This window comes from Suncus etruscus, chromosome 1 (genome assembly GCF_024139225.1).
Source record: "Suncus etruscus isolate mSunEtr1 chromosome 1, mSunEtr1.pri.cur, whole genome shotgun sequence".
Taxonomy (NCBI): domain Eukaryota; kingdom Metazoa; phylum Chordata; class Mammalia; order Eulipotyphla; family Soricidae; genus Suncus; species Suncus etruscus.
In genome coordinates this window covers 89256997-89271528 of record NC_064848.1, presented here as the reverse complement: position 1 = coordinate 89271528, position 14532 = coordinate 89256997, and positions in this window count along the sequence as shown.

Sequence of the window (14532 nt, the reverse complement as noted above, 5' to 3'; positions counted from 1 at the left end):
GTGTGGCCCAAAAACCAAAAAAAAAAAAAAAAAAAAAAAAAAAAGATTTACTTGAAACTGAGAGTAAATATCTTATAGCAAATGAAAGCTAAAGATAATCAGGAAATCACAATATAGTTTCACCTTGAAAGCTTTTGGTTACTTAGTTCTGTTAGGTAGTAGCCAACTGAGACAGTCTGAAGGAGGCCTAATTTCCATCTGAGTTCTGCTTGGTGGGTGGTGTGACTGTGACATCTTTGAATAGGACTGCAGTTAGTCTGTGGTGAAAACCACCTCAAATTTGTTCTGGTTTTCCTTTTTCCTGAAGTGATGGCACAATAGTTTGCCAGTGCTGTGGCTGCCGCTCTGCAGTTAGCCATCCCTTCTTGATACTGAGGAACTAAAAGTCGTATAACTTTCGCAGGCATGCCTGCCCACCCAAGGGGTCCAGCCTCCCTTGGCTCTGCCAGCTCCAGTCTTTCAGTTTTGCCCTTAGCCCACCTCATGATTGCCTGGGGCTAGAGGAAAGGCCTGACTTTCTTAGCAGGTATTTTTTGTCCAATAAGGGGGAAAAAATGTGAACCTGACCACAAAGTGAACACACTGATTCTTGGGTTCCAGTTGTGACTGGGTTTCTTGAGGCTGGGTGGCATGCTGTCGCCAAGCTCATGCTACACCTCATAACCCACAACCATTTGCTGAACTCCCTGGGGTTGCCTTAATCCCAGAGCCAGGGTTGCACAGGGGAAAATAAGAATTCTGGCACAGAAAGGATTCATTTAAATGCTTATTGCATTTCAGGCTTCAGTTTTTACTTAGCTAAAATATTTACCATTGCTGGAAAACAATGTTTAAAATTTTGTGCTTATGTATTATTTAATGGTGTGGCCTATGTAAACCTCAGGATGCTTACAATTTGACAGTCTTCTGGAAATGTTTAACAGCACATAACTTTAGTGAGTGGGGAATAAAAACAGGAGCAAATTGTGCTTGAAACTGTTACAGCTATAGTGACAGCTATTCAGCAAGTCACCTTGGAATGCTTCAGGTAGATAAAGCAAAATCACTGGAATGCGGTAACCCCTGCATTGCAACCACTTTATAAAGCTCTCCTAATCTGAACCTTTTACCCCAAGATCCATGCTTTTGAAGATGAATTTATATGCTTGCCATTAAAGAAAATCTTGTTTTAAATTTTGGTAATGAAACATTTTCAGGATATGCTTTTTTCTAAAATTTTAGGGTTGGGGATACAGCTCAGAGCTTACTGCTGGTTCTATACTCAGCAACCATTCCTGGTAGTTCTGGATCTATATGTGGTATAGAGATTGAGCCAGAGTCAGATGTATGCAAGGCAAGTGCCTTATCACTGTACTGTCTTCCCTTCAAAGATTTTTAAAAGATGGGGCCAGATAGTTCAGTGAGTAAGCCACTTGCCTTGTATGTGGCTGACTCAGTCTCAAACCCTAGCAACCCATATGATTCTCAAGCATATCAAGAGTGCCAGGAGTGATTCCTGAGCATAGTCAGTCATGGTTCATAAACAAAAAATAACATTCCCTGGTAAAAAAAAGTAAATCTTTTTCCATAAATAATTCTGCCATAAACGTGACATGCCTTTTTGCTTTACTTTTTGGAAATAGCCTTACCCTCATTAGAAGTTCTTCTTTACTTGTTATGAAGACTTCAGGAGGGTGGGTCCTATATCTGGGTATAATTCTACTTACCTGAAACTTAGTGGACATTTGGTTATGATATGATAGATGGATAGGTAGATGAGTGGATGGATGGATAGATGACATATTTTTGAGAAATATTTTCCCACTGCAAAATTTATTATGTTCCACTTTATAGACCTTTTCTTCTATTATAATTAATGACATAGCTGAAAACGATCACAATCATATATTTATAAGTCATAAATACATTTTTATTAAGGAAGCTATAGTTTTATTTCTGATATATAGGTTCTAATTGTTCAGTTTTAATCAGAAAATTATATAAACTTAGACTTAAGTTTCCTAGATCTCCTTTAAAAATTAGGCTGTAGGAGTTTGGAGCAATAGTATAGTGGGTAGGGCATTTGCCTTGCATGTAACCTACTGAGTTTTATCCCCGGCATTTCATATGGTCCCCTAAGTATGACCAGGAGTAACCCCTGAACACCATTGGGTATAGTACCCCAAACAACAACATTAAAAACAAAATAAAGTTGTAGAAGTGAAGAGATAAGATAGGGGTTAAAGTTGCATCAACTATATTGCATCAACCAATCCCAGATCAAATCCTCAGCACCACCTATGGTTCTCTAAACACTACTGGAAGATTCCCTACACAGATTAGAGAGTAAACCCTGAGAACCACCATATAGGTCCTCAAACCAAAAAAAAAAAAAAAAATTTTAAAATAAGTAACTTTGGGGGCCGGAGAGATAGCATGGAGGTAAAGCATTTAACTTTCATGCAGAGGGACGGTGATTCGAATCCCGGCATACCATATGGTTCCCCCTGTGCCTGCCAGGGGCGATTTCTGAGCATAGAGCCAGGAGTAATCCCTGAGCGCTGCCGGGTGTGACCCAAAAAACCAAAAACAAACAAAAAACAAAAAAAAACCAAAAAAGTATAAGTAACTTTTTCTTAAAATGCCTTTTGAGCAAAAAAGAAAATGCTATATTAGGGTTGAGATCTATCATTTAAAGTTTTCTTGTCAATTAATTCTATATAGTCACAACGTTTATTTTCTGTTCCTCTTCTGGAACTTGAGCACAGTGGTTAAAGTTCCCTTAGATGATGTTGGGAACAACAGGAACTCTCTTTCAGAAGGGTTTGTTTTTAGCTAATGCATTAATTGACTCCAAAAAGAGTCCAAATGGAACACTCTGCTTTCATCTGCTGGGGTAACCTAATAAAATAATGTTGTTTGTTTTTAGATTCCCGGCTGTTAAGGGGTCTTTGCCTAAAGCAAAAAAAAAAAACCACAGTCCCCTCGAATAACTTTAGAGGGAAAGTTAAGAAGACCCACTAATTGTGCCTGTCTGAGGCTTGCTCCTCAAGGTCACACTGGTCTGGCCACCAGCGCTCTGGTGCCCACCACTGCTTTGATTTGGCTGGACAAGCCACCTACCCTTGGGGAGGATATTTGAATTTGTATTAGAACAGGTCTAATGTTTTATTTTACACACAAGCTTTATTTGCACATGAGCTATATTATCTATTCCACATCTAACCCCATTGAAGACAGCCTTTTCTCTGGAGCCGGTTACTGCCTGTAAGTAAATACACGCAAATCAAATTTAAACGTTGCTAATTAGGAGTCAGTGAGATAGTAAATGGGTTAAAATGCTTGCCATGGATTCAGAGGATCCTGTTTCATCCCCAGCACTACATTTGTGATCACTGAGCATGAGCAAGGAGAAAGCCATAAGTACCTCAGGGTGTGGTCCTGAAACTAATAAACAATAAACATCGCTGAGAAAATGTTTAGCTCTTTTTGTGATTATCTTAAGGGGGATGACTTTTATGTCTGACCCTTTCAATGGCACTGACAATCAGGAAAACAAGCCTTTGGGCCTTTCTAATCTGCAGGACAAAAAGAATGAATTCCTTCTCTTTCTCCTTTTTTTCCCCAACGCAGCCAAGTGTCCAGTTCACAGATGTGAACTGCAAGTATAGTTCCAAGTAGTAGATCTCTGGTTTCGCAGAAGGAGCGCAATTAAATGTATAGCCCATTCTGGTACTTCCAGCCACCTTCCTGGGATGAGTTAATCTGTTGCGCCTAGGGCTGGACTCCAGTTCCATCTACTTCAGAGACTCTAGTCACAGCACCAGAGGGCTGACTAACCGGTGACACTGATTTCTCCTTCCTTGGAAGTGCTCCACATGCACTTCCTGAGCATTAGGCTGGTGAGGCAATACGACCAACCGGATACACCGTATAGAAGAAAACCAAGGATCAAACACCACGCCTCAATGCACAGAACAAGATCATTTTGAGTAAGGGAAAAAAAGGTTGTCAAAAGAGACTTGGGCAAATGCACTATGATCTTGGTGGTTGGGGAGGCGGGTTCAGTACTGAGAGAACCATATTTGGTGCTGATGAATTTAAGGGGATCAGAAGCATACAAGGCAAGGCAAGGTGAACTCTCTGGACTACCTTCATGACCTGTCATGTAAAACGTTGGGAAAGGGAAGTATTCCTTAATGGGAGAAGACCGATGAAAACACTGCCACTATCACTCCTACCTCTGTGGCCATCTTTACTGCAGCTCTCACTGTGTGTTTGGCTGATATCAAATGGGACAGAATCCAGGATGGATTCATTAAATAAATGCTTTTACAAGCTAGACATGACCTCAAGTCCTCCCACAACCTTTCATAGGCACTATTTTACTGACTAGAAATGAGGAAAGCTATATTCAAAATTAAAAATCTTACATCACTCAACTAGCAAAAGAGGGAGTCATATTTGAGGTTCAGGTATAACAGCAGCCAAGCCCTGCCTTTTCCCTGTGACGGTTCTCAGCAAAACTAAAATGCAGAAAGGTTTTATGATAGTTTTCTTCCCAGAATCTCTTCTTGTCCCCACTACTTAATACCATTGTAAGCTTTGAAAAATAAAGAGGGATTTTATATGCCCTAGGTTTGGTTTACTTTCTTTTGGGGACGGGGGCATACAGGACACATGGGTCATTGCTCAGGTGTTACTCTACCCTTCAATGTTCTGGGGATCAGATGGTTTCCCAGCAAACACCTTACCATCTTGATCTGGCCCCTCATTTGCAAAGAGTTAAATACTCAACTATCTCAAAGAATTCCAAAGCCTGAGTACCAGGTGAGTCCTGACAAACCTTTTGAATTTCATTTTAGACTGTTTTATAGCCTATTAAAGTCAGTGAAGGGAGGTTTAAGGTAAACTTGAAGCATTTGCTCCATTGGTTTAAAATTGGAAGGTAATGTGGAAAAAGGCAGAGGTAAATTTACAAACTGTTATAGTGTAATGTGATATCATGCTAAATGAATTGGACCATCTTAAAATTCTCTGCTATAATTAGAAAATGCCATTCTTCAACAAAAGTTGGAAATAATGGAAAACCAAGTTAAAAGTAAGTATCTATGGGTACTTGGCCTCAGAATGCATCTGGGGGAATGGAGAAAGTTTACAGAATGTGGGATTTTTCTGGAATTAATTTTGGACATAAAATCTCTGTCACCACTAATGGTGGAAAAGTCTACTCTATTCCCAACAAGTTTCCTACTTCCTCTAAAGTTAGAGGATATCTTCCACTGTGTTTTCTACCTCCCCTTCATTATATTATAAATAAAAGCAGATTACTGACTGGTCATCAGCATATACTTCTAACATTTTCTTTCTAAGCAAAAGGCAAAATTACACAATTATACACATGGATATATATATGGTTTAAAATACCTTGTATTAAAAGTGGTATTTCAGTGTATGTATTTCCTTAAACCATTTGCATATACTAGTTCTTAGAAGAGATATAGGCTTTCTTAATTAGAAAGCTAGTATCTCCTGATAATTAGCTGTTCCATGTAAGATTTTTTTTTTGGGTTTGTTATTGGCTATGGCCAGCAATTTTCAGTGGTCATTCCCAGCTCTACTTTCAGGAATTACTCCAGGGGTGATCCGTGGACCATATGGAAAGCAACATCAGGAATCAAACTCAAGCAGACCTTTTGCAAAACAAGTGCTCAGCCCACTGTGTTACATTTCTTCCTCTAAGGCAGGGGTCCTCAAACTTTTTAAACAGGGGGTCAGTTCACTGTCCCTCAGACCATTGGAGGGTCTGACTATAGTAAAAACAAAACTTATGAACAAATTCTTATGCACACTGCAAATAACTTATTTTGCAATGAAGAAACAAAACAGATACAAATACAATATGTGGCCCGGGGGCCATAGTTTGAGGACCACTGCTCTAAGGCTTGATTTCTAAAATCACCTCTTCATTTGGGCCAGCTCTTGTGTTGAATTACTTTACACACCATTAGAGTAATAATAGAAAAATGAAAAATTCAGAATGAAGAAAGTTGTCAGTTTTCCTGCTGATGGAAATGAAATGATCATATTGTTGTTTAGAGTTCTATTCCAATGAAAGAAGAAGTTTCTCCACATTTTCTGCTTCAAGTTTTGTTCTGCCTTACAATGTGACTTATAAGACTCCTTTCTAATCAAAGAAATAGTTCACACTTGACCTAGAACTTCAAATTATGTGTGACCACAACTTATAATTTTACATTGTTTAATTTTTCTCTCAGTGCTTTCTGTAGTGGAGAACATCAGAAACTTTTAATCTCATTGACTGTGTTTGCTGGCATTTTAAACAATGGCTGCTTCTTAGTGGCATTTCTGTTATACCATTTAAGACACCTGTTGAATCACTAAAATGGCAGAAAAATTAATCATTCAAAAAAAGCCTCAATTATATTAAAGGGAGGAATTTTAAACTATGTGTTTTAGATAAGCACTTTAATCTTATAAAGAAAGAAATAAAAAATATAAAGACTGAAAGTGTTTTGTGAGTCAAAGGAATAGTGAGGAACTGGAGTGAACAAAATGAATTAGTATTTTGGTAAAATGATATTAGATGAGAGAGGTAGTTGAAATCAAATAATATAGAGATAGAGCCTAGGGGTCATTATAATGATTTTCACTTTATTTCAAATATTGAGAAAGGAATTGAATTGGCTACTTAAACTGTTAGACTGAGAAGAGACCAAACAGCTCAAATGTCAAAGCAGGAAATCAGTGATTTTTTGTTTTGTTTGATGGGGGGCACACCCATCAGCACTGTGGGGTTATTCCTGGCTCTTCTCTCAGAAATTACTCGTGACAAGCTTGGGGGACCATGTGGGATGCTGTAATTCGAACCACTGTCCTTCTGCATGCAAGGCAAACATCCTGCCTCCATGCTAAATCTCTGGCCTCGAAATGAGTGATTTTTGTAAAAAGTCCTGAGGGAGATGATAGCTTGGTTTGGTATGGTAAAATGTATTTGTACTTTTGCTCACTTCTTCAACAAAAGTAGGAAGATAGTAACTTAATAGAAACTTCACTTTATTTGGAATTTTTCCATCTTTGTTGTCTTTCAAGGCCACATTTGAATATTGCTATGCGTATCTAGCATTCATTTTTAGATTTCATTCATAAACCCAAGTTCTGAAATTTTCACATTTTTTTATTCAGATATATAAAACCTACCTTTCCCACAAATGTTTGTAAAGGAAAGACTGGATAAGGGATGCTGATAAAATTTTGTTGGCTGATAATATGCTTTTGAGACTGCTCAAATGGATGAACAATGTCTATCTTTTGAGATATTTCTACTGGATCTTATTACAATTATGATTTGGTCAAACTGATAGGATTTACTTTAAAAGGAGGCTTTTGTGTGTCCTTTATCTTTTCATTCAAAAATCAGTTCTATTGCAACCATAATCCAGTAACTTGCTATAAGCTATTTCTTTTTTGAAGATTGGGAAGGGCTCTGCATCTGGCAATATTCTGGGATTACACCTGCACTCAAGAATTATTATTTTTGAAGATATCCATACCTATTGAGAAAATTAAAATGGTAATCAAATCTTCCCAAAAACAAAAGCTCAATCCCAGATGGATTCACTAAAGAATCTTTCAAACATTTCAAGAGGACTTACTGCTCATATTTTTGTCTTCAAGAAAATTGAAGAAACAGAAATGATACCAAATAGTTTTTATGAAGCTGCCATCCCCCTGATCAAAAAAGCATACAGATATGCCACAATAAAGGACTACAGACCAACATCCCTGATGAATACAAATGCAAAAATCTTCAACAAATACTAGCAAATAGGATCCAGTGCCTGATCAAGAAGGGCAAACACTATGATCAAATGGGACTCATTACAGAGATGCAAGGATGGTTTAACATATGCAAGTCAATAAAAAGTATTACACAACATCAAAAAAAAAAGAAAAGTCATATGATCATATTAATAGAAGCAGAGAAAGCATGAGATAAGGTAAAACACTCATTCATGGGAAAAAATAATACTCTCAACAAGATGAAATGGAAGGAACTTTTCTCAATACAGTCATAGCTATTTACTCTAATGCCATAGCAAATAACATACTCAATGGAGAAAAACTAACAGCCTTTCCTTTAAAACCTGGAACAAGACAAGGCTGCCCACTCTTGACTCTCCTATTCAACACTGTATGGAAGTACTTGCCATAGCAATTAGGCAAGAAAAAGATATTAAGGGCATACAAATAGGAAAGGAAGACATCAAGCTCTTCTCACTTTTTGCAGATGACATGATACTATATTTAGGAAATCCTAAACACTTTACCAATAAGCTCCTAGAAATAATAGATTCATATAGCAAAGTGGCAGGCATAAAAATAAAACATAAATGATAGAGAAGAAATGAACATTAAAAAATGATCAAATTCTCAATAGCACTACAGAAATTCAAATACCTTTAAATTTATTTAACTGAAGAAGTGAAGGACGTTTACAAAGAAAACAGATTTAATGCAATTCTACTAAGGATTCCCATGATATTCTTCAAAGAAGTGGATCAAACACTCCTGAAATTCATTTGGAAAAACAAACGTCCACAAATAGCTAATGCTACTCTTAGAAGGAAAAACGATGGGAGGCATCACTTTCTCCAACTTTAAATTGTACTACAAAGCAAAAAGACATTAAAACAGCATAGTATTAGAATAAAGACAGACCCAGATCAATGGAATAGTCTTGAGTATTCAGAGAATGACTCATATACAATCAGTTAATCTTTGATAAAGGACAAAAAATACAAAATTTAGTAATAAAAGTCTCAAAACAAGTGATGTTGGGACAACTGGTCAGCCACATGTAAAAAACAAAAACAAAAACAAAAACCTCAACAAACTCAGACCTCTATCAACACCATACACAACAGACAAATCATTAAAGACCTTGATATTAGACCTAAAACAATAAGTTATATAGAAGAAAATATAGGCAAAACATTCTATGACTTCTTCAAGTTTTCTTTAAGGCTTCATCAAGAAGGAAACACAACTATCTAAACAAGTGAAAACAGAGATAAATGAGACTACATTAAACTGAGAATCTTCTGCACTTAAAAGGAAACAGAGACAAAGGTCACCCACAGAATTGAGAAACTATTCACCTAATACCCATGAAATAAGGATAATATTTAAGATATACAAGGTACTGACAGAATTTAGCAAAAACAAAAGCATCTAACCCCATCAAATTTGAGAAGAAATTAACAAACATTTGCTCAAAGAAAAATACTGACGGCTAAAAGGCACATGAAAAATGTTCCACATCACTAAACATTAGGAGATACAAATTAAAACAGAAATGAGGTACTCAGTTTTCATTTCTCATGCCACAGAGACTGACACACATTACAAAGAACAAGAACAATCAGTACTGGTGGGGATGTGGGGAGAAAGGAACTTTCATTCACTGCTGCTGGGAATGTCATCTAGTAAAGCCTTTTTGGAAAACAACATCGATATTCCTCAAAACACTAGATACTGAGCTCCCATGTGATCCAGCAATACCAGTCCTAGGGATATACCCTAGGAACACAAAATCACAATACAAAACTTTCCTCTGCATCCCTATATTCATTTCATCGCTATTTATAATAGCCAGAATCTAGAGAAAAAAAAAAAAACACCTAGATGTGGACAACAGATGAGTGACTAAAGAAACTGTGGTACATCTACACAATGAAATACTATAGAAATTTGCCTTTATCCAGCAGGTTACCATTGTAAGCTACAAGTATGCCTGCTGCTTGTCTCTGGCAGAGGCAGGAGAGTGCCAGGTCTGCAGGGCTGTTGGCTGCAGAGGCTCAAGTCTGCCAGGGCCCAGTGCTGCAAGGCTTGTAGGTCCCCGTGGGGCCCAGCTGCCGGGTGGGGCCAATGCCCACCCTGGGACACCAACATGCAGTGGTGTGTCCCGTCCCCCTCCCAGGACTGAGAGAGAAGTAGAAACCAAGAATCTTTTTTATTACTCCTGGAGCCTGAGGCCTGCCCACTGCCTGGGGGTTTCTGAGAGAGGGAAACAGATGGAAATTCACCAGCTGGGGTGGCAGTGGGAAGCTTGGGTTCAAGAAAGAAAAAGAAAGGAATTGGTATAAAGAAGGCAGCATATCTCTGATGCTTTATATCTGGCCTCCTGCGAACCAGATTCTATACCCGGTGTAATAAAGGGGCATGTCTTGGGGGGCATGTACTGGGGAGCATATCCAGGATCAACTGTCATTGCAGTGGGGGGTATACAAGGGGCATTTCCAAGTCCAACTGCCATATATCAACAAATATTAAAATATCATGCAGCTGTTAGTAAATATGTAGTTATATTTTCCTATACATAGATGGACATGGAGACTATCATGCTGAGTGAAATGAGTCAGAGGGGGAGAGAGACTCACACAATAGTCTCACTCATCTGTGAGATTTAACAAAAATAAAAGACAGTATGGTAATAATACTCAGAGACACTAGAGATGTGGGCCCAAAGGACAGCCCATGATATGAAGCTTACACAAAGAGTGGTGAGCACAGTTAGAGAAATAATTTCACTAACAACTAACATGACAATGATAGTGAGAGAGAGAAATAGAATGCTTGTCCTGAATACAGGCAGGGGTGGGGGAGGTGGCAATAGGGAACATTGGTGGCTGGAAAAAACTACACTGGTGAAGGGTGGTGTTCATTGATGACCGAAACCCAACTACGAACATTTTTCTAATCATGGTGCTTAAAGAAATTTAAACACACACACACACACACACACACACACACACACACACACAGTATATTCCTTAAGGATATAAAATAAGAATACAAAACCCTTACAAATACAAAGGAATGGGGTGTTGGTGGAGTAATAGTATAGTGGCTAGAGCTCTTGTCTTGCTGCAACAAACCTGGGTTTGATCCTGGCACCCCAAATAGTCCCTCAGGCACTCAGAGGACTCTATGGGATACCAGGGCTTGAATCTAGGTCAGCCATGTGCAAGGCTGGCATCCTACCCACTATACTATCACTCTGATGCCTGAAAACCATTTCTCAAAAGTTAGGAGTTCACTGCTTTAGGTACCATGGCCTTATTTCAAAGTGCAAGAAGCCAGAATTGTAATTTTCCTACTGGGGTCTGTTATGAACTCTTTGAAACACCGTTTCTCAGTTTGTGTGATTATTTTCCAATATCATAGAATCTAATGGTTGAATGGGTGGAGCTCCTTGCTGTGCACTGCTACAAAACCCTTTCCTGTTCGGAGCCCCATCCAAATCATTGCCTGCCACTTGACATAGGAACAAGAGCAATCCTTAGAAATAGAATGCATTACCTTCAGAACCCATAGATTATTTACTAGGTGAAATGCTTCTTTCTTATTGTTGAAAACTATAAATCTCAGTAAGTTTTTTCTCCATTGAAGGTGATAGATATGTCAGCATGCTTCTATTTATTTCTGAAAATATAAACTGAAGAAACATGTCCCCCTATTTTTGAATCTACCCTCCAACCTCTAAAATAGGATTGCCAAGGTGTTGTGCTAATTAACTCTTGTTATACTGCCTAATCAATATGTATACATGCTGCTGATCTGAGCACTTTGCCTAACTAGTATGATTTAATAGATAACTGTAATGCTTGGTTGATGATCAAAAAGTCTTGACCTCTATGGAATATGACAAAGAATAAGATATGTTAATAGTTCCTAAGCAAACAGTAAGTGAATATTGTTGTCTTTCTCAGTAAATGGAAATATAATTAGCGATGCTGTTTGATTTTATAAAGTGGTGGTAATTGACAAGAGAACAATCATTAATCAATGGCCATATGCCATCTACCTTATGAATTTATTCTCAGAATGATGTCACATCAAGCAGAGCTAGCTGCTGCTTGATTGAACTTTTAGTTCTCTACATTCTCTCCTAATTTGCCTCTCCCAAGACCCATCAAAGTTTGTGAAGGAGCCAAACTGGAGTATGAAAGAGATATATTTTGGGGACCACCACTGTTTGTTTTATAACCTTTTTTTTTGGTTTTTGGGTCACAACTGGCAGCGCTCAGGGTTACTCCTGGCTCTGTGCTCAGAAATTTCTCCTGGCTAGCTCAGAGGACCATATGGGGTGCCAGGATTCCAACTAGCATCCATCCTGGGTCAGCTTCGGCATGCAAGGCAAATGCCCTATTGCTGTGCTATCTCCCTGGCCCTTGTTTATAACTTTTTTTTTTTTAGTTTTTCGGGCCACACCCATTTGATACTCAGGGGTTACTCCTGGCTAAGCGCTCAGAAATTGCCTCTGGCTTGGGGGATCATATGGGATGCCAGGGGATCTAACCGCAGTCCTTCCTTGGCTAGTGCTTGCAAGGCAGACACCTTACCTCTAGCGCCACCTCACCGGCCCCTGTTTATAACTTTTAAGAGTGGCATTTATCTCTGCCATTTTCCTTTTTCAACCCTGAAATGTCATTTTTCTTAAATTTACTATCATAAAGAGGTAAGAGTGTGGCAGGTGTAAAGATCTATACCTGGCCTTTCCTTTAGTTTAGCTCTTACTTCACATGCCTAAAAAACCCAATGTCATTGGGATTGGATTTTGAAGAGTTCAATCAAGTGTGTTATGTTTTGAACCTCTTGATTGAACCCTTCAAAATCCAATCCCAATGACATTAATCCCTTAGTGGTATATTCAGGGGTCTCAAACTCGCGGCCCGAGGACCGTTGGTACAACATTTTGTGGCCCTGCCCTAGAGGAATCTTTTTTTGTTTTGTTTTGTTTTAGTTGTTTGGGTCACACCCCCCAATGTTAAGGCTTACTACTGACTTTGCACTCAAGGATCACCCCGACTTTGCCTCCTGCGGCGCCCAGGTAAACTGAATTTGAGACCCCTGCCAGAACCAAAAAAAGAAAAAAAGAATATACAGTATATTGGTGTTTGAGTCACACCCGGCAGGGCTCAAGCTAATAATGCCTGAGCTCTAAGCTCAGAAATCATTCCTGACAGGCCGGGATTTGAGCCATGGTCCTTCTGCATGGAAGGCAAACGCCTTACCTCCATGCTATCTCTCTGGCCCCAGTAGTATATTCTTAATTCCTTATGCAGCCCAACATATCCCTAGCCAGCTTCCCTTAGGTGAGTTTTCATTCAATATCAGTCATTATTTCTTGGAATATCACATTGTCATTCATATTGGACCATAGTATGAATGGAGCTTTTAGAGTAACATCACTTTTTCAGCAGGTTAGAGGTCAAGACTGATTGTGCCAAGAGACATAGAGGGAAGCAATATGTTTTCTTATAGCCTTCTTCTGGCCTTGTATATTTTCCTCCAAATTCCATCATTGATAAAAGGCTAATATGGATTTAGCATGTGTTTTCATTACACAAAAAGAATGCTCTTGAAAATTGGCTACCACAATAAAATATATATGCTGATCTACTCTTTTAATTATCAAGTGACTGTAATTTTTGCATCTTAGCAGTTTTCATGAAATCATCCAGAGTTTAGTCTATACTAGTGACTCAAGGATTTTTGCTTTATTCTTAAATCCTTTAGCATATGATTGAGAAACATTTTTCTAGGACTTATCAATAGATGGCTTTTAAACCTACTTCAGACACATATTTTATCTTTAAATATTTAATTTGTTTATTAAGGACCTCAAATATATATATACCACAGATCACTTGACAAAGAAGTACCAGTTTTTAAAAACAAACAAAAAAAATCACAGTTGCAGGGCTTTCTAACTATAAAGCGACATGCAAATTAATTTCCTAAAAAACTGAAAGCCTGCCTTTAATATTTTTTATGACTCAACTACTGTTTGTTTTAATTCTCTGTAGGTATGAAATGACTTTTTGGAAAAAATATCTATTAACTTTTATAGTTCTATTTTCTGGTCCAATAGTAATAACTGAAATTTTTTTGGTATAAAGTTTTTAAACAATGAAATGTGTAGAACATTTTGTATTTGTTCATCTTAAACTGTTTTTCTTACTCCTGCATTTGAAATAGTCTTTATGCAAGAGTGTCCCTTATGGAGATAAAGAAGTACTTTTTCTAAAACTACTCACATTTCTGGTTTAAATATAGTCACATCAACTGCCAAAAATTTCATTATCAGTCTTTAACATGGTCCAAATGTATCTTTCCCACATTACTATTGCAACAGAATACTAGCAAGGCTTTCTCCAAAGAAAGGATATAAAGATATCTGTGCTGGTACAGGCCCGGTTTGGAACATTATATTGGCAACATTTGTGTCATATTTGGGAACCACAGACTCTTGTTGGACTATGTTATCTTGAATGACAAGTACCAACAGCAGCTATATTTGAAATATTGTTAAACTACCTAGAAATAATAAGCATTAAAATTCATTCTGTTCAGTGTAACAAACCTCTAATGATTTCATGTCCTCAGTGGAACCAGCATACTGTAATTGTTATTTGGAACTTAATATAACCTCACCAGCAGCAGAGAGACAATACAGACCTCTCA